This window comes from Arvicanthis niloticus, chromosome 6 (genome assembly GCF_011762505.2).
Source record: "Arvicanthis niloticus isolate mArvNil1 chromosome 6, mArvNil1.pat.X, whole genome shotgun sequence".
Taxonomy (NCBI): domain Eukaryota; kingdom Metazoa; phylum Chordata; class Mammalia; order Rodentia; family Muridae; genus Arvicanthis; species Arvicanthis niloticus.
This window is the reverse complement of record NC_047663.1, coordinates 47,849,356-47,875,155: the sequence shown is the minus strand read 5'-3', so window position 1 is coordinate 47,875,155 and position 25,800 is coordinate 47,849,356. Positions and strand designations below refer to the sequence as shown.

Below are 25,800 nucleotides of genomic sequence, written 5' to 3'. Positions count from 1 at the left end.
TACATTCTCGAGGGTACTCCTACCTTCTACCTCACATGGTTGTCTGTTTCCATTCTTTGTGCTGGCCCTCAGGGCTTCAGTCCTGTTCCCTGCTAGTGCCTAATCAAATTTCACCTTCCATTCCTTGTCCATTCTCTCATTCAGAGCTTTCACTCCCTCTGATCCCTGTTTAGTTAATAACTACAATCTTAACATATAGAAAAGGTAGGAAGTCCATTGACCCATCAATGGTAAACATTGATGTTAATTTCTCTGGATTCTAATCTTGACATATATGCACACATGACATAACAATACTGTTAATTTATATTAGCAGCAGAAATATGCATGGTAGCACATTTTTGTCATCACAGTAGTCAGGATACAGAGGCAGGAGTGTTTAAGGCCAGTGTGGGATACAAAAGAAGAGCATATTTTTAAATGGTGCATGATTTTTCCTACATGGTTTATCCTCTGTAATACTAATCCACAAAGTCTAAGTGTGCAAACTCTGAAGTCAGCTGTATTTTAAAACTGTCAGTTTGTGAAGATTAAGACAGTCACACTAGGTTGTAGCATTTTTGAGAAAGTTGTTTAGATCCCTTGATGTTTATTCTGTTTTGTCAGCTTTGAGACCTGTGATAGATTCAATAGCCAGTGATATCCAGAATCACAGGATGATGATGGTGATGATGATGATAGTGTGTGTGTGTGTGTGTGTGTGTGTGTGTGTGTGTGTGTGTGTACCTTCCCATACAAGTGACTAGGATACAGACTGCCCAGTGTTACAGACTGAACAGGGGAATATTTGAAGAACTGCCTAGAATATTGGAGACACTTAGAAGAGTAGATATTATACAATTATATTTAAGGCAGGAAATGCAACCTTTTCTATACTGAATTGTCCTTTCTCCCAAATTCCTTCATCTGAATGCATAAAGCTCACTCTGTGGTATAATGTTAGTTACTTACTGAAAGTCTACAGATTTTGATGACATTTAGAGAATATCTACATAGCAGCTAGTATGATCAAAATCAGTATCAGAGTTTCACCCACTTGATGCATAAGTTAACTATCAGATACAGCATAGTCATATAAGAAATAACTGATGTGATTTTTCCAAAGTAACTGTTCCTTTTAAAAATCATTTATAACATTCTTCATCCTCTCTGTTTTCTGTACCAACATCAATGACATTTTTGAGTATTAAAGCATGTGGATATGATTTGGAAACATCATTATCACTGTGGAGTGATACAGATGATTAATGCTAACAGTGCAGAAATACAGCATTAGATCTCTGATTAACACTGTAGAGTTTAAAGCTTAGTGCTAAGTGTTTAAATCTTCTATTTAAATGGGATTTTTCTACCTTTGATAATAAAGAAATATGATTCATTTTGAGCAACAAGTAGAAAACATCCATCAGCCAAATTAGTGTATCATAACATTTATTGGCCCTACTTGGTAAATAGGAATACTTTTAAACTCCCAAAGAAAATGAAGAAATATGTGACCTTTTCTATATATACTTTCCAAATGATGAGAATATAGATTAAGGCAGTGATCAAATATTAAGTGCATGGGATATGAATATGATGCTATAAAACATAGCTGAAGGTATCAGTTAGCATGGGAAGATGGAGTAAATTTAGCTGAGTATGTGATAATCACTATCCCTGACTTATAAGTGAGGATGAACCAGATGAAGGGGAAACAGAGATGTGATAGGAAAGAGAATGAGCAACTCTAAACTGAAGGAGGTGAAGAGTCCTAATCCCCACATTGATGAAGAAAGACATCAAAGTGTCACTATGAGATGATGGGATGTGACACTGGCGCATGTGAGATAAGGAAACAACATTTATGTCCTTGGAGGAGTTTTGTACATATCATTAGAGCAATAGTGGTAATCTGAAAAATAAATTAAAAATGTTATGGAACTATACTGTTAGAATGGAACAGTGTAAAAGAAGCATGTTGAAAGAGAAGAGAAAGGTAAAAAGACACTAGAACATGGACAGGAAATAAGTCTGCATCTGTATTCTAGACAAGAGAAGCAGTGGTCCTGATACAATGATAAAAATCTCACAGAAAGAAATGGATAAAATACTAGGAGAATGAAGTAGAGACTGTGGATAATATATGACAGCAGGTCAATATAAAAATAATGGATATAAATTTACAGATACCAGACTAGAACCTGAATGTCTTCCTATGAAAGATGGGAAAGGTAGGAGAATGAGGAATGACACAACAAAAATTCACTTGGAGCTTTTGAGCTACTGATGCCTGTTATAAAGTAATAGAATGAAGATGATTAGTTTATAGTGAAGGAAAAAAATCTCTATGTAACACAGTCATTTGGGTAATTTAATATGTAAGAGTATGTGAGTTTTTCTGGACATATATATATTATGATAAAGGTAGGCAAATTCTTCAAGAACATCAATATATGAAATAATATAGATCAAATTGCAAATAAACAAACACCAGTCACTCAGGATGAGCAGGTAGCAGGAGAGAGAAGCATTAATTCATTTTTTATTTCAGTAGAAACAGCATATAAATGCCTAGGAAAAACAAGGAGATTGAGACCTATTAAAGAGAAGTTGAGAAAGAATATTAATAACTGTAATGATTAGAGACAGTTGGAGTTTTGAAGTTGTAATTACCATGATGACTATAAGAGCAATTGGTGTACAATATATTTCCTGGATATATATTCATTTTTATTTTGAATTTTCAGTGACCCTGATGTATTCTCATTAGAATACTGGAGAGTCAGAATGGTAATGAACAACCAAACTATCATCTCCCAGTTCCTACTCCTGGGACTACCCATCCCCCCAGAGCACCAGCACCTGTTCTATGCCCTGTTCCTGGCCATGTACCTCACCACTGTTGTGGGAAACCTCCTCCTCATCATCCTCATTATACTGGACTCCCATCTCCACACACCCATGTATTTGTTTCTCAGCAACTTGTCCTTCACTGACCTCTGCTTTTCCTCTGTCACCATGCCCAAGTTGCTGCTGAACATGCATAGCCAGGACACATCCATCTCATATGTTGGTTGTCTGACACAAATGTACTTTTTAATGGCTTTTTCAAACATGGAGAACTTTCTTCTTGTTGTCATGGCCTATGACCGCTATGTGGCCATCTGCTTCCCTCTGCATTACACCAGCATCATGAGTTCCAGGCTCTGTGTGTGTCTGGTGCTGCTGTCCTGGGTATTTACTGTGCTGTATTCTATGTTGCACACCCTACTCTTGGCTAGATTGTCATTCTGTGAGGACAACGTGATCACCCATTTTTTCTGTGACATATCTGCTCTGCTCAAGTTGGCATGCTCTGACATTTATATTAATGAACTAATGATATTTATCTTGGGAGGACTCGATATTATCATCCCATTCTTACTAATTGTTGTATCCTATGTATGAATTGTCTCTTCCATCCTAAAGGTTTCATCTACTCAGGGCATACACAAGGTCTTTTCCACCTGTGGCTCCCATTTATCTGTAGTTTCACTGTTTTATGGGACAATTATTGGTATCTACATATGTCCATCAGCCAATAACTCTACAGTGAGGGAGACTGTCATGGCCCTGATGTACACAGTGGTGACTCCCATGTTGAACCCTTTCATCTACAGCCTGAGGAACAGAGACATGAAGGGGGCCCTGATCAGAGTCTCTTGCAAGAAGTAAATCTCTTTATAATGGCAATGGTGGAGTTTTAAACTTAAAATTATCTAGTAATATATAGATATTACCCTTACTAAATGTATTGTTACAATGAAACATACGACATAACACTTTCATCTATAAACTCATTGTTGGAGTCCCATTAAAACACAAAGCTCAAATCCCTAATCTGTACTCAAAGGACCTGGTGCAGAAACATGCAAACCAAGTGAATGCCATTTTAGTCTTGTGAAACTATGTGAGTTTTGCTTAGTTGATATGGCAGGCTATATTCTTCTGATGTTCTCTCCCTTCTCTGACTCCTAGGAGTCCTCACTTGGGTCACCCTCATAGATTACTGGAAGTTTTCAGTGTACTAGTTTCCCACCAATCCCCAAATATTTCAACCTAATTCAAGCTGTATTTTTCTGTACTCTATCCCTCCATTTCTCCCTTGCCACTAGATCCTTCTCACTTCTATCTACATCTGTCCCAAGTCTACTCTCATAATAAATTCTAATCCCCCTTTCCATGGAGATCTATGCTTCCCCAGTATAACCATCCTCTTTACGTATCCTCTTGGACTTTGTGGATTATAGCTTGATTATGACATACTTAAGAGATAATATACCCTTACAAATAAATGCATACCATATTTGTCTTTCTGGATCTGGGTTACCTCACTCAGGATGATTTAATTTTCTATTTACACCCATTCGTCTGTAACTTTCACAGTGTCATTTTTAATAGCTGAGTACTATTCAATTGCACTAATGTACTACATTTTCTTTATCTTTTCTTTGACTGAGGGACATCTAGGTTATTTCCATTTCCCATTATAAAAAAAAAAACACAATAAATACTGTTGAGCAAGTATCATTTTGGTAGGATGGAATATCCTTTAAATATATACCTAGGAGTGGTATATCTGGTCTTGAAGTAGATTAATGGACACATTTTTCAATATTTTTTATTTTATCCAAATTTCTGCACTTACTAAAGTATAATTTTAAATATATGTAAATAATACATTACAATTCTAGGCCGATGATCTATAACATCCAAATATCTCAAACCCAATCTTTTTCTAATGTCTCCTACACATTACTAGAGGAGAAAAGTAAATACCAACTCATTTTTAAAGACTTTGTCTACAATGGTGACATGCTCACATGATACACTGCTCCAACAGTGGCACAAAACCTGTGGAAGTAACAAACCTGATAGGATTTAAGGTCCACTCCATGAGATGGATCACATGTCTGACACTACTCAGGTGAAAAAGAACCTGGAACTAGATAGGCCATGGGCTAGGAGAAAAATCAAATACTATTGTTCTGCTAAAGAAATGTAGCAATATAATGACTCTTAATGGCATGCTTTTATATCCATAGAGCATGGTCATACTCAGTCATCATCAGAGAAGCTTCCTCCTTCAGTAGATGGAAACAATACAGAGGGCCACAACTGAAAGATGTACAGAAGGCAAAAGACCTTGGAATACCCAGTCCTATGTGGAATGTTTACATCAAACCCCTCTCCTCATGGGTCCAGGAAATTTGTGGAAGAGGGAGAGAAAAAATTATAAGAATCAGTAGGAACGGAAGGCTCCAAGGAAGCAATGCTTCCAGACTCAATGGGACTGGTGTACATATCAACTCCCAGATATGGTGGCTGCATGCTCAGGACCTGCTCACGTCCAGGATGGTGTCCCAGTATTGAGAAGGGGAAGTGGACATGTTCTCCCATCCCTAACCCAGAAACTACCTCTAATTGACCACTCACAAAGGAGAATTTCTTTTTCTCCAAACAGTCTCACTGGGCATACAAATTACATCAATGGGCAGGCCCCATGCCCAGTCACAGACAACAAATTGAAACTCAGTGGTATTTTTTGGAGATTTTTTTCTCTTATAGTACTTTCTCCAAACATTTTTATATTATTGGTCTTCTGCTTATATTTTATGGTTTCATATTTTGTCTTTTTATGGTTTTATGTATGTATTTTTGTGTGATTTTTGTAATTAGTGTAGGGAAAATAGTAGGAGACATTATAAAATGTGTTTGAGATAACTGGATGATATGAAGCATGAGCTTAGGATCATGATATATCATTTATTAACAGTTTAATATTATACTATAGTCAACACAGAAATTTGGATAAAATAAAATAATTCTCAGGAAAATTGAGAATCAATATAGCCCAAGACCTAGCTACATCAGTTTTGGGCATATTCCCAAAGGATACTCTATTCTACATCAAGGACACTTGCTCAACTATGTTCATTGCGGCTTTATTCACAATAGCCAGAAACTAGAAATAACCTAAATGTCCCTAAGCTGAAGAATAAATGAAGAAAACACAGTACATTTATACAATGGAGTATAAGTCAACATTTAAAAAAGACTGACATCATGAAATTTGCATGCAAATGATTGCAACTAGAAAATTTCATCCTCAGTGAGGTATCCCAGTCCAGAAAGACAAATGTGGCATGCATTTACTTATGAATAAATATTAACTGTTAAATAAACAAAAAACAAACCATAATCTGCAGACCCAGAGAGGTTATGTAAAGAGGAGTGCTATATGGGGGAGGATAGATTTCCCTGCATAGGGGAAATAAAAAACTGACTCTGTAGGTAGACTGGGGACTGTTAGTATAAATTTATGTGTTGCAATTTTTCTCTTAACCTAGCTAGCTCCCAAATAATTGATACTGGAATATTGTATTTATTTAACAACAACTTAACAATTTAACAACAATTTAAGATACAACAACTGAGTAGCATTAATCTATTCTAATCCTCCAAGCTTAGTTGGCTACCTCCCTGCCCACAAGCCCACAGGTAGAGGGCATGACTACAGGCAATGGAGCCCCAAGACAGATATCCATATTAATGAGGTACCTAAAGGCCAGGGGGCATAGCCAATTAAACATTCCTTCCCAGACCCTCCTCCTTGCAAAAGGTATTTAACTTCAGGCCTGCCCCGGGGGAACTTGAGTATAGTTTTCATCTACTTTCCACCATTGACAATGAATATCTTAAGGCCATGGACTGTTTCTCTTCTTTGGGACCTGCCATGGGGAACAGTGGAGAACGTTTTCAGCTACACAGCTGCTGTCTAATGCCCCGCAGATGACCTCTCTGAGTTCCCAGCCATGGAGACCCAGTCACCCAAGAAAGCAGCCTAACCCAGCCAAGCAAGACTCTCATCCCTGTGGGACCAGCCAGAGCACTGTCTCCCGCTCCCCCTTCCACTGTGGGCAAATCTAGCCCCATTTCCTTCTCAGTCATTCCATGACCCTCCAGTGGCATCTGGGGGCCCAAAAACCTGAGAACTAGCTGGTTCTAGGCTGCCTTTTGGCCCAGGGACCCCCAAGCCAAGAGCTTCAGCTCCCCATGGGACTTCAGATTGCACTCCCCCAACCCGAGCAGGGTCCCCCAGCTTTTCATAGCCCAATGCCTGCCATGCACCATCATGGGGAGAGCACAGTCAACTTCTCTTATCCTGCCTCTGTCCTTCACTGGTCGCCCTAGCCCCGTTGGGGTGGGGGGTAGGGCAGATGGGAGACCCACACATCAAACCATGCACACCACAACCCAACATTTTCTCATGTTGTCTTCTGGACCTTCATCCCTATTGTGAACCCCCACTTCCTCTCTCCCACTCTGCCTCTGCTGGCTGGGAGAAAGCTTATCCCTATTCATTCCTCTGTTCAGACATTGGCTGATCAGCTTCTTTATAGACCAGTCAGGGAATAAATTAGAAGAAATGTTTCCACAACATTGAGATGGGAGATTCTCAGAATAAGGATTGCAACCAGATATAGAAGCACAAAAATCAGCATTAGAATAATGCCTTACATTATTCTACAAAAGTTACAAGGATAACTTTTACACCATGCATAATAGCATGCCTACAGGGGACAGGTGAGTACAGGAGCAGGAGGAATGAGGTAGAGGGGAAGCAATTGAAGGAGAAAGTAGAGGAAGAAATAGCTGGAAATAAGGGAGCATTTTGGGAGCTGTGAGAGAAAGGGCAGTGGAAACTTTCTGGAATCTGTGTGGGTGACCTTAGTGAGGACTTCTACCACTGGGAGATGCAGGGTCTGAAGTGGCCATCTTTTCTAGCCAGATAAGGATGCCAGTGATGATATTTCATTACATTGGGTTGAGTTGTTAGCCTAGGAGTTCCCACAGAGATTCCTAAATAACCCAGGCTGATGCTAGGACAGAGGTTAGCTCTCTGATAACTACTGACAGTATTGAGGACATCTATACATCTCATTGAACATAGAGAGGTCAAACTAGTGTGGGCTTGGAGATTTCAACCCTATATTCTAATCTCCTTGACAAGGAGAGGTAATCTGAAGGTCTCAGAAAATAAAACCTGGCCACCTATCCAGCCATGAAACCCTCATCTACAATCTCTTCTGCTTTCAAGATGTGCCAGGGCAATGGTGATGTGGCCATGTGGGAGTGGCCAACTAATATTTAGTTTAACCTGAGGCCCAGTTCAAAAGATGGACCCCATGTGCTACACTGCCTGAGTTGGCCGAGACTAGGGATTGGATGGCCCAAAGACCTAAGTTAGAACCAACCACAACAGGGAAAAAATTTTTAAAAATCCAAATGATATTCTGCTATAATTATAAATAGATTTCCTGCCCAGTAATCAAAAAAGTTCCATTGGGCAGAGGATTGGAGCAGTTGTAGAAACCAAAACCCAAACTTTATGTAGAAAGGAGTCTATTTTGGAGGTCTCATTCAGTGTACCATCTTAGATATTAGCGAAGGGGACAGGGGAAACAGATTGTAGGTATCAGAAGGAACACACCAGGAGAACACTGGCTGGAGAACATCTGATTGACTAAGCAAGACTCACTTGGGCTTACAGAGATCTAAATGGCAAGCACACGGCTTTTATAGGTCTATACCAGGTCCTCTGAGTATACAATAGGACAGTTAGATTGGTTTTAGTGTGTGTGTGTGTGTGTGTGTGTGTGTGTGTGTGTGTGTGTATACTCCTAACACTTGGAATGGGCATATCTCTGATGCTTTTTCCTGCTCTTCAGACTCCTTTCTTTCTACAAGGTTGCTTTGTCTCAATATGAGAGGTTTGTTCATGTCTTACTGTATCTTGTTCTCTCCTGTTTGGCTGTTATTACTTGGAGGCCTGCCCTTCTCTAAAGAGCAAATGAAAGGAAAGTAGCTCTCAAGGAGGAGCATTGTTGGGAGCTAAAAGGAGTAGAGGGAGGGGAATCTGAACACTCTATTTTCAATACCAAAAGAACTATAAGGGATGGAACTGTGATAAGGTAGTGGCTCTTACCTAATGATTTTCTAAACTTACATGTCCAAAGCAGAGGATGGCACCACAAAATTACTAAGGGTTTCTTCTCTTACTGAACTACTTTGCAAAACTCTCTTTTGAAATGTGTTGTGGCCCTAGCTGCCCCACGCTTGGGGGCCAGAAATGTTGAGAACTGCACTACCCCACATTTGGGGTCCAAAATGTCTTGGACTGTTCTGTCAATATTAGAACCCGCACTGCCAAAAGCCTTGGGGGCTAAGTTGTTAGAGCTCACACTGCCCCAAGCTTTTCCAGTCTATGGGTCGGGGGTTCAGCAAGAGAGAGAGTGAGGATGGACCTGAGGAATGGAGACCAGACAGAGTGTGATTCAATCCCATTTATTCTTCAGTCTGTCTTCTTAGTCTAAGTCCCAGTCTTGAGTCCCTAGTCCCTAGTCCTTAATCCTAGTTCCAGTTGCTAGTCTCTTTCCACGTTCCAAGTTCTTTCTCCAACTTGTACTGTAAATTGTACTTTTTTTCTTTTTCTTTTTCTTTTTTTTGGTTTTTCGAGACAGGGTTTCTCTGTATAGCCCGGGCTGTCCTGGAACTCACTCTGTAGACCAGGCTGGTCTCAAACTCAGAAATCCACCTGCCTCTGCCTCCCAAGTGCTGGGATTAAAGGTGTGTGCCACCACTGCCCGGCATAAATTGTACTTTTAATGCCTAATTCCTACTGATTTCTTCTGTCTGCCTCTCGCTTTTATATGTCTCACTTCTAAGCCACACCTTCAAGTCACGCCTTTAAGTCATGCCCTTAGGTCTTGTCTCTAAATCTGATCTCTAAATCATGCCCTTAAGTCACACACCTTTAAGACTCACACACCCAAGGAAAAATCCTGGCTATCTAAAACAAGATGTTATCAGAGTGTGCTCAGCTGTTGTAGGCTATTGTAATCAAATCTCTTATCAGGGTATATGGCTCAAGATGGCTGCAAGGATGATAGCCGCTTTCTGTCATCTCCCCACACAAATGGGAATATTATGTACTGTATTCCTGTATACCATACAGGGATACATCTTATAATATTACTATCAACATATTTACTAGATAAATTTAAGTAAATATCTCAATGTCATTATGATGTTATTTTCTTCTTGCAAAGGACTCTGATCAGGGCCTCTTTAATATCTCTGTTCCTCAGGCTGTAGATGAAGAGATTTAGCATGAGAGTCACCACAGTGCACATCACAGCCATGGAAGCCTCTTTCATTGTAGAGTTATTAGCTGATAGACATAAATACAGACCAATAATTGTCCCATAGAATAGTGAGACAACAGATAGGGGGAGCTACAAGTGGAGAAGACCTTGTGTATACCCCAAGTGGATGAAACCTTTAGGGTGGAAGAGACAATTCGTACATAGGACACAACAATGAGTAAGAATGGAATAACAATAACAAGTCTTCCCAAGATAAATATCATTAGTTCATTAATATAAATGTCAGAGCATGCCAATTTGAGCAGGGCAGACATGTCACAGAAAAAAATGGAGGCTCATGTTTTCCTCACAGAATGATAGTCTGACCAGGAGTAGAGCGTGTAACATGGAGCACAACACAGTAAGTACCTAGAATAGTACCACCACACACACAGAGCTTGGGGCTCATGGTACTCATGGAATGAAGAGGGAAGCAGATGGCCACATAGTGGTCATAGGCCATGGCCACAAGAAGAAAGTTTTCCATGTCTGCAAAAACCATGTTTGCAGATATTCTCTAAATGTCATTAAGATATGTATAATTTCAGTAGGTAACTAACACTCTACCACAGAGTGAGCTTCGTGCATTTAGATGAAGGAATTAGGAGAGGACAGGTCAGTGTAGAAAAATGTTGCATCTTCTGCCTTAGATAAAAGTTTGTAACATCCACTATTCTCAGTGACTCCAATGTTGTAGATAGTTCTCCAGATGTTCCCTTTGTCAGACTCTAACACTATGCAGTCTGTGTTCTAGTCACATGCATGGGCACACACACACACACACACACACACACACACACACACACATTACTGTGTGATTCTGGACAACAGTGCAACAGTGTCCAGAATCCAGTTTATTACATGTCTCAATGACAAAATATGGCAAACATCAAGAGATTTAAGCAAGTTTCTCTGAAATGCTATAACCTAGTCTCACTGCTTGTACCTTCCCAGACTTACAATGTTTACTACAGCTACATTCAAAGTTTTCTCACATAGACATTATGCATTACAGATTAACATTACAGAGGGAAAATCATGTAGGAAAAAAATCATGCATCATTTAAAAAGATATTCCCTTTATATATCTAAGACTGGTCTCAAACATACAATACTCCAGCATCTGTATCCTGAGCACTGGTATGACAGGCATGTGAAACCATGCCCATTTTTTTGCTCCTCCTGCAAATGAACAGTACTCTTTCTTTTATGGAGGCATATGTGGAAAGATCATAAACCAGAGAAATTACCATTAACCATTGCCAGTGACAGGTCAATGAACTTCCTACCTTCTCTAGGTTAAGACTGTAGTTCTCAAATTAAACAGCACATAAAAATCACAAGGGATACATTTCTTACATTTGGCACCTGCATATCACCTTGGATTCTGTAGTATCACTGTGTTTGATTGTGTAGCTCTCATTTTATGTTTACATGAGCATCTAGTTGATATTACTGCCACTCTTGATGGACTGCCCTTGGGAACAATCACATAGAATGTGAGTAAAACAGAGATTTGTGGACTTGTGCAAATAAAAATAGATCATCTTTTCAGAAAATACATTGTTCAAAGTTTTTAAGAGCTTACAAGTTAAAGTGTAGCAAACATCCCTTCAGCCCTACAACACTGAAGTGCATTTCACTGGGCTGCTCTTGTGTCAAGCTGTAAGATATTGAGAGAAAAATTACATAATGAGTAATTAGAATAAATCCGTCAATATGAAAAGGTTAAATGATGACCATGAAACAAATAATAGGAGAATATAGGGAAGTCTTGGAAATCAGAGAGAAGAAGAAAGTCATCATACCTAAAACACTGTGCTGCTGTAAAACCCAAATGAAAAGGACCTCACCGATCCGTGGAGAACTGCAGACGCACCCCAAATCACTCACGAGAAACACAACTTGATGCAATCGCAAGAGGTTTACTGGCTAGCCAGGGCTGTCTCTCCAAAAGCCCACGCAGGGGCAGAGCAATTCAGCCCAGAACAAAAGAAGTTTACAGCTTTTAAGGGTGAATCTACAAACCAGGTGGGGGTGGAGTTAGGGAAGGGGGAAGGAGGGGGAACAGGTCACTAGGTCATCGATACATTTGATCTCAAATTCCTAAGATGTGTCACTTTATAATTGGCTATTTCGAACTAGTTTCACACTATATATCATGAGCTCCAGTTCAAGGGGGTCAGGCTTATCTCAAACTTTTAGCATCCTGGCACCAACTGTCTCAGGGCTGTTAGTTCAAAGCCCGGCCAGGCTAATCTCGGGCCCATAGCATCCTGACACCATGAATCTTAAGGTTTGTTTAGTTAGGGCCATCTGTTCAAATGGTCAGCTAATTTCCTGGGACTGAGGCAACACAGTGTTTGACTTTGTCTTTTAAGAGTAGGGTTTTAATGTCTTTGCTTTTAAGAGTAGGGTTCAGGGGATCAACTTATGATTTTTCTATCTTTCACTGCATAACACAAGTATTTCAATTGACAGCAAGACACCAACATATTTTCTTGAATGTACCCAGCAAGCTGAGTCATAGTTTCTGGATCAAGATCCTGCTCATCTTCAATTCCCTTGCAGACATAAGAACTAGCAGCCTTGGTACTCATCCACTAACTGAACCATCTCTATTCACATTACCCCTGGTACCATCCCTGGCCCTTATGGGCTTTGCATCCCAGAGGACCTCAGATCCTGTATAACTCATTAAAGGCATAGTAGTTACCCAGGACCTTTCTAGGACAAATGTACTTCAGGGATCTCTAGTGGGGATCAATTATCGTCACCAATTACTATTCACTACAGTAAGGAGAAGGTAGAATTTAAAGAACAAGAACAAACAAAACTTGCCCCATCCAGCAGGACAGTGAACAGGGTCCAGGGTGTGGAGAGCCGTGCCCAGAAGATGGCACCTGGCAGGCAGCCAGGCAAAAGCTTGTACCTGTAAAAACAAGCCTTATTAGGAATATGTAAACAATTTGAAGCTTTCGATAGTAGAGTGCCCATAGTATTATGCCACGTGGCTGAGAATTGTTGGCTGGCCTTAAGGGGATATAAGCCGGACGCGGAAGGGGAGAGTATGCTATTTTTGTATCATAAAGTGTGAATAAACTGCTTGGAGAAGAAACTTGGTGTTGCCGTGATTTATTTCTGCTGGTCAGAGAGGAGCAACAGCGACATCTGGCGACATCCAATGTGGCCACGTATGGAGAACGTTCCGATACGGTCGAGTTTCAGAACTCCAAGTAGGCAGGCAGGAGAGTCCAGACTCAAGCAAGTAAGTGCCCGGGTATATAAAAATAAAATAAAGAAAAAAAGAAAGAAAAAGAAAAAAAAAGGGGGGGGGTCCAATAAGTTAAGTTCTCGGAAGAAGACAATATAAAGTCCGTGGTGTAATGGCGATTTGCAAGTCCATGGTATAACGGCAATTTATCTGTCAGCAGTAAAACGTCGGGGAAGAGATAAGATTTAGAAAAAAATAAAAAATAAAAAAAAAATGGGAAATTCTCAGTCTAACCCTGTTTTTGTAGCTCTCCAGGAGCTGCTGAAGGCAAAAGGGTTAAAAATGAAGAGGCAAGTGATTACAACCTTTTTGGAGGAAGTAGATACGGTTGCTCCCTGGTTTGCAGTCTCAGGCCATTTAACACTGGCGAGCTGGGATAAATTGGGAAAAGATTTGGATTTTGCTTGGGATCAAGGGAGTTTAAAAGGAGGTGTTCGGGGTGTTTGGAAACTAGTTAGAAGTTGTTTGGGTGATAAGAGATGCAGTCCAGCAATTGAAAAGGGGTCAGATGCCTTAGTACAATTAAGAGAAGAAAGATCAGTAAACTTGAGTAATCGAGAAACTTCTGAGAGTAACTCTGAGTCAGAGGAGGAGGAGCTAGAAAAGCTAGAAGAGGATTTGGAAGCTTTATTAGCCAAAATAAAATTTCTAACAGCTCAGAAGAAAAATAAGAAAGGGGGAGGGAAGAAGAAGGAGGAGGCTGTCTTGCGTGAAAAACTCTGCCCCCCCCCCCCCCCCCCGCCCCTCCTGCTCGGCTGCAGCTGCCTGCACCTCCTCTGTATGTCAAGCCTGGAGGAGGAGGAGGAGGGGGAGAGGGGAGAGGCGAGTCTTTTTGCCCAGGAGTATGGAAAGAAGTTCAAACAGCCTTTCCAGTTTTTCAGGACGCTAATGCTCAGAGGTATCATGAACCTTTGGATTTAAGGTCCTTAAAAACCTTGCTGAGTCAGTGAGAGCTTATGGCATTAATGCCTCCTTCACAGTGGCACAGCTTGGTATCTTAGCAGCCATTGTATGACTCTTAGTGGTTGGATGAGTACAGTAAGGGCTTGCCTGTCAACGGGGCAGTATTTGGATTGGAAAGTTTTTTATCAAGAGTACGCCCAGCAGCAAGCAAATCTAAATAGACAAACAGGCAGTGCTGTTTGGGATGTAGATATACTTATGGGACATGGGCATTTTGCAGGAAATCAGACAGGGTATCCTATCCAGGTGTATGAGCAAATTAATAACCTGGCCATATGTGCCTGGAAAGCTCTCCCAAATAAAGGGGAGGTGAATGGAAATTTAACCAAAATAATTCAGGGTCCTACTGATCCATTTTCAAACTTCGTAGCAAGAATGATGGAAGCTGCTGGAAGAATTTTTGGTGATCCAGATGCAGCAATGCCTTTAATTCAGCAATTAGTTTTTGAGCAATGTACCAAGGAATATCACAATGCCATCATTCCTTACAAGTCTAGTGGCACTGAGGCATGGATGAAGGCCTGTAGAGAAATTGGAGGGCCTCTTTCAAATGCTGGCCTTGCTGCTGCAGTTATGCAAATGACTAGGGGAAAAGGAAACACCCCTGGGGCTTGCTTCCAGTTGTGGCAGAATGGGCACTTTAGAAAGCGGTGCCCTGAAAAGGGGAAGAAAGAAGGACCAGGCCTGTGCCCTAGATGTAAAAAGGGGAACCATTGGGCACATGAGTGTAGATCAGTAAAGGACATTAATGGACAACCCTTGACTCCAAATTATGGTGGCACCCATCCAAAAAATGGACAGAGGGGCCCCGTCCCCAGGGCCCGCAAATATATGGGGCAGTAGAGAGTCAGATAGAGACTGGGCCAAGTCTTCACCCTCCGAGCAACCACGGAGGAAGACTCAGGGATTCGCAGGGTTGGACTTCTGCTGCACCTCCAGACTGGTATTAACCCTACAAATGGGAGTGCAGAAATTAGGTACAGATTTCCGAGGTCCACTGCCCCCCAATACAGTGGGATTGTTGATTGGCCGTTCATCATCTGCATTAAAAGGATTGATTATTCATCCTGGGATAATTGACTCAGACTATGAGGGGGAAGTTAAAATTATGTCTTCCTCCCCCCCCTAACTCTTGAGTTTATGCCCCAACATAAAGTTGACACATAGTAGGGCTATGTAAACCCCCTGCACTAAGTTTGCAGCAAAGCATGATAAAAGAGGAAGCAGGGGTTTTGGCTCCTCAGGAAATGAGGCAATGTTTCTTTCCCTTGATCTTGATCAGCGTCCTTTAATAGAGTTGAAAATTAATGGAAAACTTATTTTAGGTCTTTTAGATACAGGAGCTGATCGAAGTATACTTGCACTTAAAGATTGGCCACCTGATTGGCCTATTCAGACTTCTTCACAGATATTACAAGGTCTTGGCTATGCCAAATCACCTGATATGAGTGCTAGAGAATTACCTTGGACAGATTCAGAAGGGCATAAAGGAGTAATACAGCCCTATGTCTTGGAATTGCCCATTAGTCTGTGGGGAAGAGATCTCTTGTAGGCTATGCAATTGAAATTGACTAATGAAAGGAATTATTCACAAAAGTCTAAGAAAATGATGAAGGACATGGGGTGGCACCCCTCTCATGGCCTTGGTAAATATTTACAGGGTCGTGGAAGCCCAATCCAAGCCTCCCCTAGACCATATTGACAAGGTCTGGGTTTTTCCTAGGGGCCACTGAGGAAGGTATACCCATTAACTGGAAGACTGAGGACCCGGTGTGGGTTCCTCAGTGGCCATTGTCCTCAGAAAAATTAGCAGCTGCTCAAGAGTTAGTGAAAGAACAATTAGAGATAGGACATATTAGACCTTTAGTTTCACCATGGAATACTCCAATATTTGTAATTAAAAAGAAATCAGGAAAATGGAGACTGTTACACAATTTGCGTGCCATTAATGCTCAAATGCAAATCATGGGGCCTGTTCAACGTGGACTTCCACTATTAACGACATTACCTCAAGAATGGCCCATAATTGTAATTGACATAAAAGATTGTTTCTTTTCCATTCCCTTGCATTGTAGGGATTGTGAGCGATTTGCCTTCACTTTACCTTCCATTAATCAAGAGGATCCCGATAAGCGTTTTGAACGGATTGTGCTTCTTCAAGGAATGGCTAATATCCCTACTATGTGTCAACTTTATGTTGGGGCAGCCATTAAACCAGTGAGAGAAAAATTTTCCAATCTTAAATGCTTGCATTACATGGATGATATTCTTTTATCAGAAAAAGATGAAAAATTGTTACTTGATGCATATCATATGTTGATTAAAAGTTTGCAAGCACAGGGATTATTTATAGCACCTGAAAAAGTCCAGCAGGATCAAATAGTATCCAATTTGGGTGCTAGGATTGGACCTCTTGAGGTCAAGCCTCAAAAAAATGAGATTAGGATGGATCATTTAAAAACCTTGAATGATTTCCAGAAATTATTAGGAGATATCAATTGGATTAGACCATACTTAAAAATTCCTAATTATCAGCTTCAACTCTTATACAATGTTTTATGTGGAGATCCTGCTTTAGATTCGCCCAGAGCATTAACCACCGAGGGGCGAGAAGCCTTAAAGATAGTAGAAAAGGAGCTAGCAAAGTCATCCCTGCGGCGGTGTCAACCCATGGATATTATTTTATTAATATTTTTTAAGACAAAATTTCAACCCACTGCTGTGTTGTGGCAGCATGGGCCATTAAAGTGGATTCATCCTAAAATATCAATAACCAGAACTATTGAATATTATCCTACTGCTGTTGCAATATTAGCTTTGGAAGGTGTGCAACAGTGTTTGCAACATTTTGGTATGGAGCCATCTAAAATTATAATACCTTTTAATAGTAATCAATTGCAGGTTCTGTGTGCTACAATAGACAATTGGGCAGTATTAAAATGTGGATATGCTGGAGAATTTGATAATCATTATCCTCAGCATCCATTGATACAATTTTTTGAATCCCATCCTATTGTTTTTCCAAAAATGACTAAAAGTAACCCTTTAATTGGTGCTGCTGTCATATATACTGATGGTTCTAAAACTGGATATGGATCATATAAATTTAATACTGATGATCCTGTGGTGATTCAATTTGTTCCTGCCTCTCTTCAAATTATAGAGTTAAAAATTGTAATAGAAGTTTTTGATTAAATGTAAAGAACCTTTTAATTTAGTATCAGATTCTCTGTATGTAGTAAATGTTTTAAAGATGTTAGAAGCTACTGGTAAGATAAAATTAAACAGTCCTATTTATAATTTGTTAACAATATTGCAAAAATTGATATAGGAACATAAGTTTCCTTTCTTTGTGCAGCATGTGAGAGCCCATACAGGCTTGCCTTGGCCTGTTAGTGCTGCTAATAATGAAGTTGATATGGCTATGCACAGAGAGTTTATTTTTACTAGTATTCTTGATTCCCCAGTAGCGCTGGCCACCCAATTTCATAAGACTTTTCATGTTAATGCTAAAACATTGCAAATGAAGTATAAAATTTCCAAAGAAGCAGCTAGACAAATAGTGATCCATTGCCCAGATTGTAACATTTATACTCACCCCCCTGGGGTGAGAGTGAATCCAAAGGGATTGCTGCCTTTATGGTTATGGCAAATGGATGTAACACATTTTTCAGAATTTGGAAAACTAAAATATGTTCATGTATCTGTGGATACTTGTTCAGGTCTTATTTTTGCTTCCCCCTTGTCAGGGGAAAAAGCAAAGAATGTCAATCTTCATTGCTTAGACGCATGGGCAGCGTGGGGAAAACCCCAAGTAATAAAAACTGATAATGGCCCTGGCTATACAGCTGCCTCCTTTAAATCCTTTTGTCAACAAATGCAAGTGTCTATAAGACATGGATTACCATATAATCCACAAGGTCAGGGTATGGTAGAAAGAGCCCATCGTACTCTTAAAGAATGCTTATTAAAACAAAAAGGGGGAATAGGCCATAGCCATACCCCGAGAGAACGTATTTCTCTTGCTCTTTTTACTTTAAATTTTTTACAACTTGATGTAATTGGTTGCTCTGCAGCGGAGCGTCATACTTATTGGCATAAAACAAAAAAGGGCTATGTTAAATGGAAAGATGTGTTGACTGGGAATTAGTGTGGACCGGATCCAGTCTTAGCATGGGCAAGAGGCTCTGTTTGTGTGTTTCCCCAGGACCAACATGATCCTATTTGGGTTCCTGAAAGGCTGGTGCGGAAATGTGTGCAGGTTGAAGACCCTCCTTGTGATGATGCTGGGAGTGAGGATGCTGGGAGTGAGGATGCTGGGAGTGAGGCTGGTTCAGACAGAGCTACAATGGGGGATACTGTCTGTGTTCCCGAGGCCAATACCGATATGTCATAATGCTCAAGTTTTTCCTTGCTTTTTCATTACTAATAAAAGTTTAGATTTCCCTTTTTTGCCCAAAGATGTTGGAATTGCAAGTATTAATGAAAATAGAAGTATTGGCTTATTAGGCAATTTATGTTTTATCATAGTTAGGAATATTAGTGAGAAAAGTGATTGTATTCAATTATATAATCAAACTGCAGCATGGTTTGATGAGCCAAATAATCCTATAGATGGAACTGTAAGTATGATGGGTACTTGGCTTTCAGGATGGTGGCCAGCTAATGATGGTACAGATTTGCTTGCTGGCTTGTGGAAAAATGCTCCTTGGCCACCAAAGCAGCCACATTGGGCCCCCTTTTGCTTTGGTTATAATGATAAGAGGTTAATGTTTCCATGGACAGGCTGTCAGTCTAGAGGAGTGCAGTGGGCAAAGAAGGATTTTTTTACCTTTTCACCAGATATTGGTACTAGTTTTAATGCCCACTATGCTGGCCTTAATTTTACTTGGCAGGATCCTTCTATAAATATGCCTGCTAATCCTTTTGATGTGTGGCTGCTTTGTGGAGTGAATGGTAGCTGCACAGATCTGTCACCCTTTGTTATGATTGGGGGCGGATCTCATGGAGTACAAAAATTTTCTTATTCTACCTCCTCGGGTGTGCAGGTGACTGCTGAAGACATTGATTATGAGCCATCCTTTTATGAGACAGTTGTCGGAGAGAAGTTTGGAAAAAACATTACCTTTAGTCCTATTCCTGTTTGTATTTGGGCACCTTTTGTGTTTATTGTTAGCAATTCTACTCGGCTTTATAAGAACCAACTATTTTGTAGTAATCTTGATTGCTTTTATAGCATGTGCTGGGAGAGTGATAAGTTTCCCATTGCTGTGGTTGCCCGCCTTCCTCGATGGGTCCCTATCCCAGTAGATGCCCCTAATACTTTGGCACAGTTTTGAGCCAAGAGAGATTTTGGTATAACAGCTGCCATTGTTACTGCTATTTCTATTGCAGCAGCTGGTGCAGTTGCTGCTGTTGTGGCTATGAGTCGCACAGTACAAACTGCTGCAGTCCTTAATGACTTATCCACCAATACAGCTGCTGCCCTTGAGTCGCAAGCATCCTTAAATGTCCAACTAAAAGGAGGACTCATGCTGGTCAATCAAAGAATTGACCTCGTCCAAGAGCAGGTGGATGCACTGTGGCAGTTGGGCCAAATTGGATGTGAATGGAAATATTCTGGGCTGTGTGTTACTGCTGTTCAATATCAAGACTATACTCAAGCTGCTAATCTGTCTCGTCATCTCTCTAGTTTTTTGACAGGTAATTGGTTGGCAGACTTTGAAAGTTTGATGAGGAGGTTGCGGATAGCCGTTGTGACAGTGAACTCCACTCACTTAGACTCTAGTCTCACCGGTGGACTTGCTACATGGATTGCTGAACCTGTATTTCATCTTAAAGAGTGGGCGGGAATTGGCGTCTTTGCTTTAATATTTGTGGCCACCAGCGTTTTTTGCCTGTGGTGTATTTGTAAAATGCGGATTACTCAAAAAAGAGAGCTAGCTATGATTATTCATGCTTTTGCAGCCTTCAAAGAATGCAGCTCCCCCCAAGCTTGGCTTGGAATTATCAAACAGTAGCAGGGTGCTAGGTGAAGCACTGCACTCAGAGTCTCCCGCCAATTAGGAGACTGAGAAAGGCATGTTTGATTGCATGTAGGTTGCATTCTAAAATCCTACCTCTGCGAAAAGAATGCGGGATGGGTCTGCTGATCCCCTGGTAATGAGCCAGGCGGATGAAGCAGTACAATCTTCCCTTTTGCTTAGCAGAGATCAGACCTCTACCTTTCCCTGAAAAACTATTAAAACAAAAAGGGGAAACTGTGGAGAGCTGTGCCCAGAAGATGGCACCTGGCAGGCAGCCAGGCAAAAGCTTGTACCTGTAAAAACAAGCCTTATTAGGAATATGTAAACAATTTGAAGCTTTCGATAGCAGAGTGCCCATAGTATTATGCCACGTGGCTGAGAATTGTTGGCTGGCCTTAAGGGGATATAAGCTGGACGTGGAAGGGGAGAATGTGCTATTTTTGTATCATAAAGTGTGAATAAACTGCTTGGAGAAGGAACTTGGTGTTGCCGTGCTTTATTTCTGCTGGTCAGAGAGGAGCAATGGCGACACCAGGGAGGTCACCCAAAAAAGAAAATGGGAGAAACAGGTGAACACAAAGAACCACAGCTTGTCTATAGGTCAATCAAAACACAATTTTTACTTTTTCACACAGGGGTTATAAACACATAAAGGCAGGATGTGGGGAAGGGGATGACACAGGAGCGTAGATGTTCTCAGGGGGAGCACAGATATCTTTCAGAACAGGGTATTGGCTTGGTAAAGGTTCAGGGAACAGATCACTATGACTCTGTTTATGAATCACTTGTCCTTATCTAAGTTGGTACTATCCACCAAGGCTACCTATTCACAAGGTCTATGACTATCTAGGCTGGTAAATTTCCACCAAGGTTACTTGTTTACAAGATCTTATAGCCATCTGTTCACTGTTATTCCACAGAGACTAAGACTTTGTGCTAGCAGGCTGACTTAGGCCTATGGCTGATTTTAGGCCCTCAGTGTATAAACAAGGCTGCCCCTGACAAAAACTAATACTCAATATCTATAACAACAAAGCCAAAAAATCATGGAAAGCTCTATACACAGTCCCTATTCAGATAATCAACTGGGATTCTGTTGACTGGACCTCATTTTCTTAGGGAAAAAGTAAGGAAATGGGCTGGAAAACCACCCCATGTTATCAGGCATTATTCTGAATATTAATGATTTAAAGTCACACAAAAGAAGCCATGAGTAATTTATATATATTTGGTTATGACCCTAGCCTTTGACTGCTGAACCAGGTCTTTCTATGTGTGCCAATATGTGAAAGGGGTAGGAATATGGCAAGCAAGCAGCATGGTTAAGGCTTCCTCAAAGAAATAGATAAGCAATCCATGTTTCCTGTTCATTCATTTGTACTTCTTACCTCTCTATGAAAATAATGATTGTACCTACTACCACAATTAATCCAACTCCTCTCCATATATGTGAAACTATTTTATAATTTCATGTTGTATGAGTTCAGCATTGATAAAGAGAGTATATTTGCTATTTATATTTCTTTTCTTCAAGAAAATTTCCTGATCATGGCAGTCATCAATTGTATGAAGTAATGCACATAAGAATGAAATACAAACTTTCAACCTAAAGCAATCTTTATCCTTTTTGGTCTAGCCTTTATTGGTAACTTAAAGTTGATTAACTTTTGATTGTGAGTGTGGAAACACTAAGTGGAATCTAAGGATGTATGCAGGATGTTAGAGACAGGGCTGCCTGCCCTGGTTGTCTAGAACAACCACATTTTATTTGCTAATCAATAGGTTTCAATTATTCCAAGAAGAATTATTCTTTGTGTTTTAGTTGACATAAGAAGCAAAAGTGGTTGAATGGTAGGATCAAGTTTCAATTCAATCATTCCTAAGAACCCATAAATATCTATATTGGCTGCAACTGTTTATACTTTGGTCAATAGTGAATAAGAATCCTTGCTAAGATTTGATGAGCTTTCTTTTCTTGATGACGGACTTTCTTTCTGGAGCAGAATGGAATCTCAAGGTAATTTTCATTTAGATTGCCCTCATTATGAAGAATGTTGGATACTTTAAAAAGTGTAGATTGGCTGTTTTCATGTGATCTTTTGAGAGATCTTCATATATTCTTTTTGCCCATTTTATTAGGTTTATTGTTTTCATGTTCTTCATATTTTGAGTTCCTTGTGTATTCTAGGTATACATCATCTGTAAGATTTATATTTGAGTACCTTTCAAAGATTCCCTCACACCCTGCATGCTGTTTATTCACTCAGATCACTCTCTCTGATATGGTAAAGTACTTTTATTTTAGAATATCCTGTTTGCTGATTGTTGTCATTATTTACTAAGCCACTAGAGTTCCTTTCAGAGGTCATTACCTATTTTCATCTCTTAAACTGCTTTTTCTTTCTTCTTCCTCTATTGGAACAGTTTTAGAATTTGAAGACTGCTGCTCAAGTCTCAGAACTACTAGTAATTGATGTGTATGCAAATAGAGGAATGGGAGCTAGTTTCATGCTTCAGAACAGAGATATTCAGTTTCTCAGAACCATTTGTTATAGGCTTATGTTCAGTGAATATTTTTGCAATGTTTGTCAAATATTATGTGGCTGTATCTTCAGTGGTTTCTATCTGGATCTTTGTTCTGTTCCATGATGCAGTTGTTGCTCTTATAACTATGAAATATCACAGAATTTTAGGTGTGGTAATATCTTCAAATGAATTTTTATCATTTTGAAGAATTTTCTGACTTATATGGATATCAAAGGTCTTCAGTTCCTCTATACAAATATTAATTGTTTTGTATTTCAGTAAAGGGTGTCAGCAGATTTTGCAGGGATTGCATTGAATCTGTCTGTATATTGCTTACATTCATCTTCACACTATTAATCATTTCAACCCAGGAGCATTGGAAGTCTTTCCATATGTTTCTTTTGCAATCTCTTTTCAGTTTTCTAAAGTTTTATGATAAAGATATTTGACTTCACTCTTTATGGTTTTGTTGCTACTTGACGTTTTAGGGAATTTTATGCATAAGTAATGTATTTACATTATTTCTATCTCTATATCTCTAACTGTAATTCCTGACATGTTTCCCTATTCATTTTCAAATTCCTAATCAATTCTTCTTTATTATTGTTACCAACATATACCACACACACATGCACACACACACACACACACACACACACACACACACACACGTGCACAAGCACACCATAATGGATCTCTTTAGTTTTGGTAGTTTGTAGGTATGTTTTAAGATGACCATAATCTATCAGAGAATTAGATCCTAAAGAAACTGGTTTTTCTTCTCACAGCAGCTAATTATTGTTGTTTTCCTAAATTAATATAATTTCTAGTACATTTTAAATTCATTGAGGGGTTGATATTTCATAGGTGCTGCTTCCCTGTCATGTTTAGAAAACACTATCTTGCAGCAAGGTACTGGTTTTCTGGTGAATAAAATTTTTGTTCCCTTTTTCAAGATGGATGCATAGTCTTAAATGTAGTGGTTACTTTGTGGATGGAACAATTAGGACTATACATGCCATAGTCACATGTTCTTTGAATTCTGCTTCCATTTGGATCTCTGTAATATTGTCATATGCTGCATAAAGAAAAAAAAACTTTGATGAGGAATGAGAATTCAACTGATCTCTGAACATAAGGATAAATATTTAACATATGATTAAACTCTAAACAAAACGAATGTTTTCATTAATGTTGTTTTACCATGTTCTACTCTTCTACTACTGCCTAATCAATTCTAATTGCTTATGATATACAAAATACATTGGCAGTTCTCTTTTTTGCCTGATTGCTTATTCTATGTAACTGTAGTTATCACCCCATCCCTGATTCTATAAGATTTTTTTTTCTGTGAAGTTTCTTGAATGATTTTGTACACCCTAAAGTCATAAATCTATAGAAGCCCCAAGATAAAGTCATACACTTTAATGTGTTATATTACCATTTAAACATCAGATGCAGCTATCTCTCTATCCTATAGAATTCAATACCTCATTCTGACTATCTTCCTTGTTCCCACTGTATCCCACTGTCATCTAAGGCTCAGTGTATCCCAAGAGAAATTCACTCCTCTCTTTTGCAACACCTTTCTTTTGCTTCTCTTGTTTCTCATAATAAAAGGAATTCAAGACTCAGTATATGAGTTCTATTGCATTTTTTCATGAATTCCATGTAGCAAAACATATAGATTCTGATTTTCATCCTTTTGTTATCCAAGCATTTAAAACCATACAATCATATTCTTAGAAATGGATGTCAACATTTTTGGCGAAATATCCAATTCCATCACATGTCCCATGTATCAATATTGTTTTCTTCAACATTATTAGCCCACCATGGTTTACTGAGATGGTAATACAGTTCTGTCTTTCCTGATTTATTCTTCAGATGACCAGCTTTTTCTTAAAGACAAAAATATCTATCATTTTTACAAATAATACTTGCTTACCCAAATTGTACCAACTCTATAGCCCATTATGGCCTCACATGATGCTTGCATTCTTCTCTTTAACAATGATGTACTTCAAAGTTTGTACCTCCATCATTTCTGATTCAATAGTTTTCTTCCGTATCACATTCCCTCCTCTGTGCTGTGTCTTGTCCCACTTATGTTTCCACAATATAATATGCCCTATGGTAAGGCAACCCTTCCCTGTATCCCCACACATACTGTAAGAGGTGCTATCATGTATCACAGCATTTTGTACTTACATCCCAGCTACCAATGGCTCTGATCTCTGGTTCATAGCTATGTTACCAAAGACTAAATTTCATACAGGAAACACCATCCATGCCCTCATCCTTTATCAAGGCCATCCCTGTCTGAACATGACCTAGTATCCATGAAGATTTCCTGGCTGTGCTACAGCCTGAGACATCAACTTTGACAAATTTAAGGAAGAAATTTGCATTAAATCCAAAAATTACTCCTCATTATTCTCAGAATATAAAAATCACTAAATTTGATATTTAGCATGAAAATTTGATCACTGTGATCAGATTCACAGTTGCAAATGTAATTTTATGATAAATATTAGGGTAGAGAAATGCTATTCTGTTTCAATAATATTAATGACTCAAAATTTATTTTTCAATTTCTATGATCCAATTGATATGGATATAGAAAATATTACTAATAATTCATAATGTATCAGAAATACAAATGCATGAGAAGCAGTAGTTATTTTTAATTTTTAAGTTCATACTCAGATATCCATTCCTGGTGTGATAATTATTGTAAGAAGAAATATAGGTCATAATAGATGTTTTGGTCAAAACATAG

The 25,800-nt window shown here is 39.4% G+C and overlaps 2 pseudogenes; one reads left to right on the top strand and one right to left on the bottom strand.

The window, feature by feature from the left end:
• The first annotated feature begins 2,769 nt into the window (after nucleotides 1-2,769).
• LOC117710947 (olfactory receptor 1468-like) lies at nucleotides 2,770-3,696 on the top strand (annotated as a pseudogene).
• A 6,410-nt stretch (nucleotides 3,697-10,106) lies between these two features.
• On the bottom strand, nucleotides 10,107-10,731 carry LOC117710272 (olfactory receptor 1468-like; annotated as a pseudogene).
• Nucleotides 10,732-25,800: the final 15,069 nt, after the last annotated feature.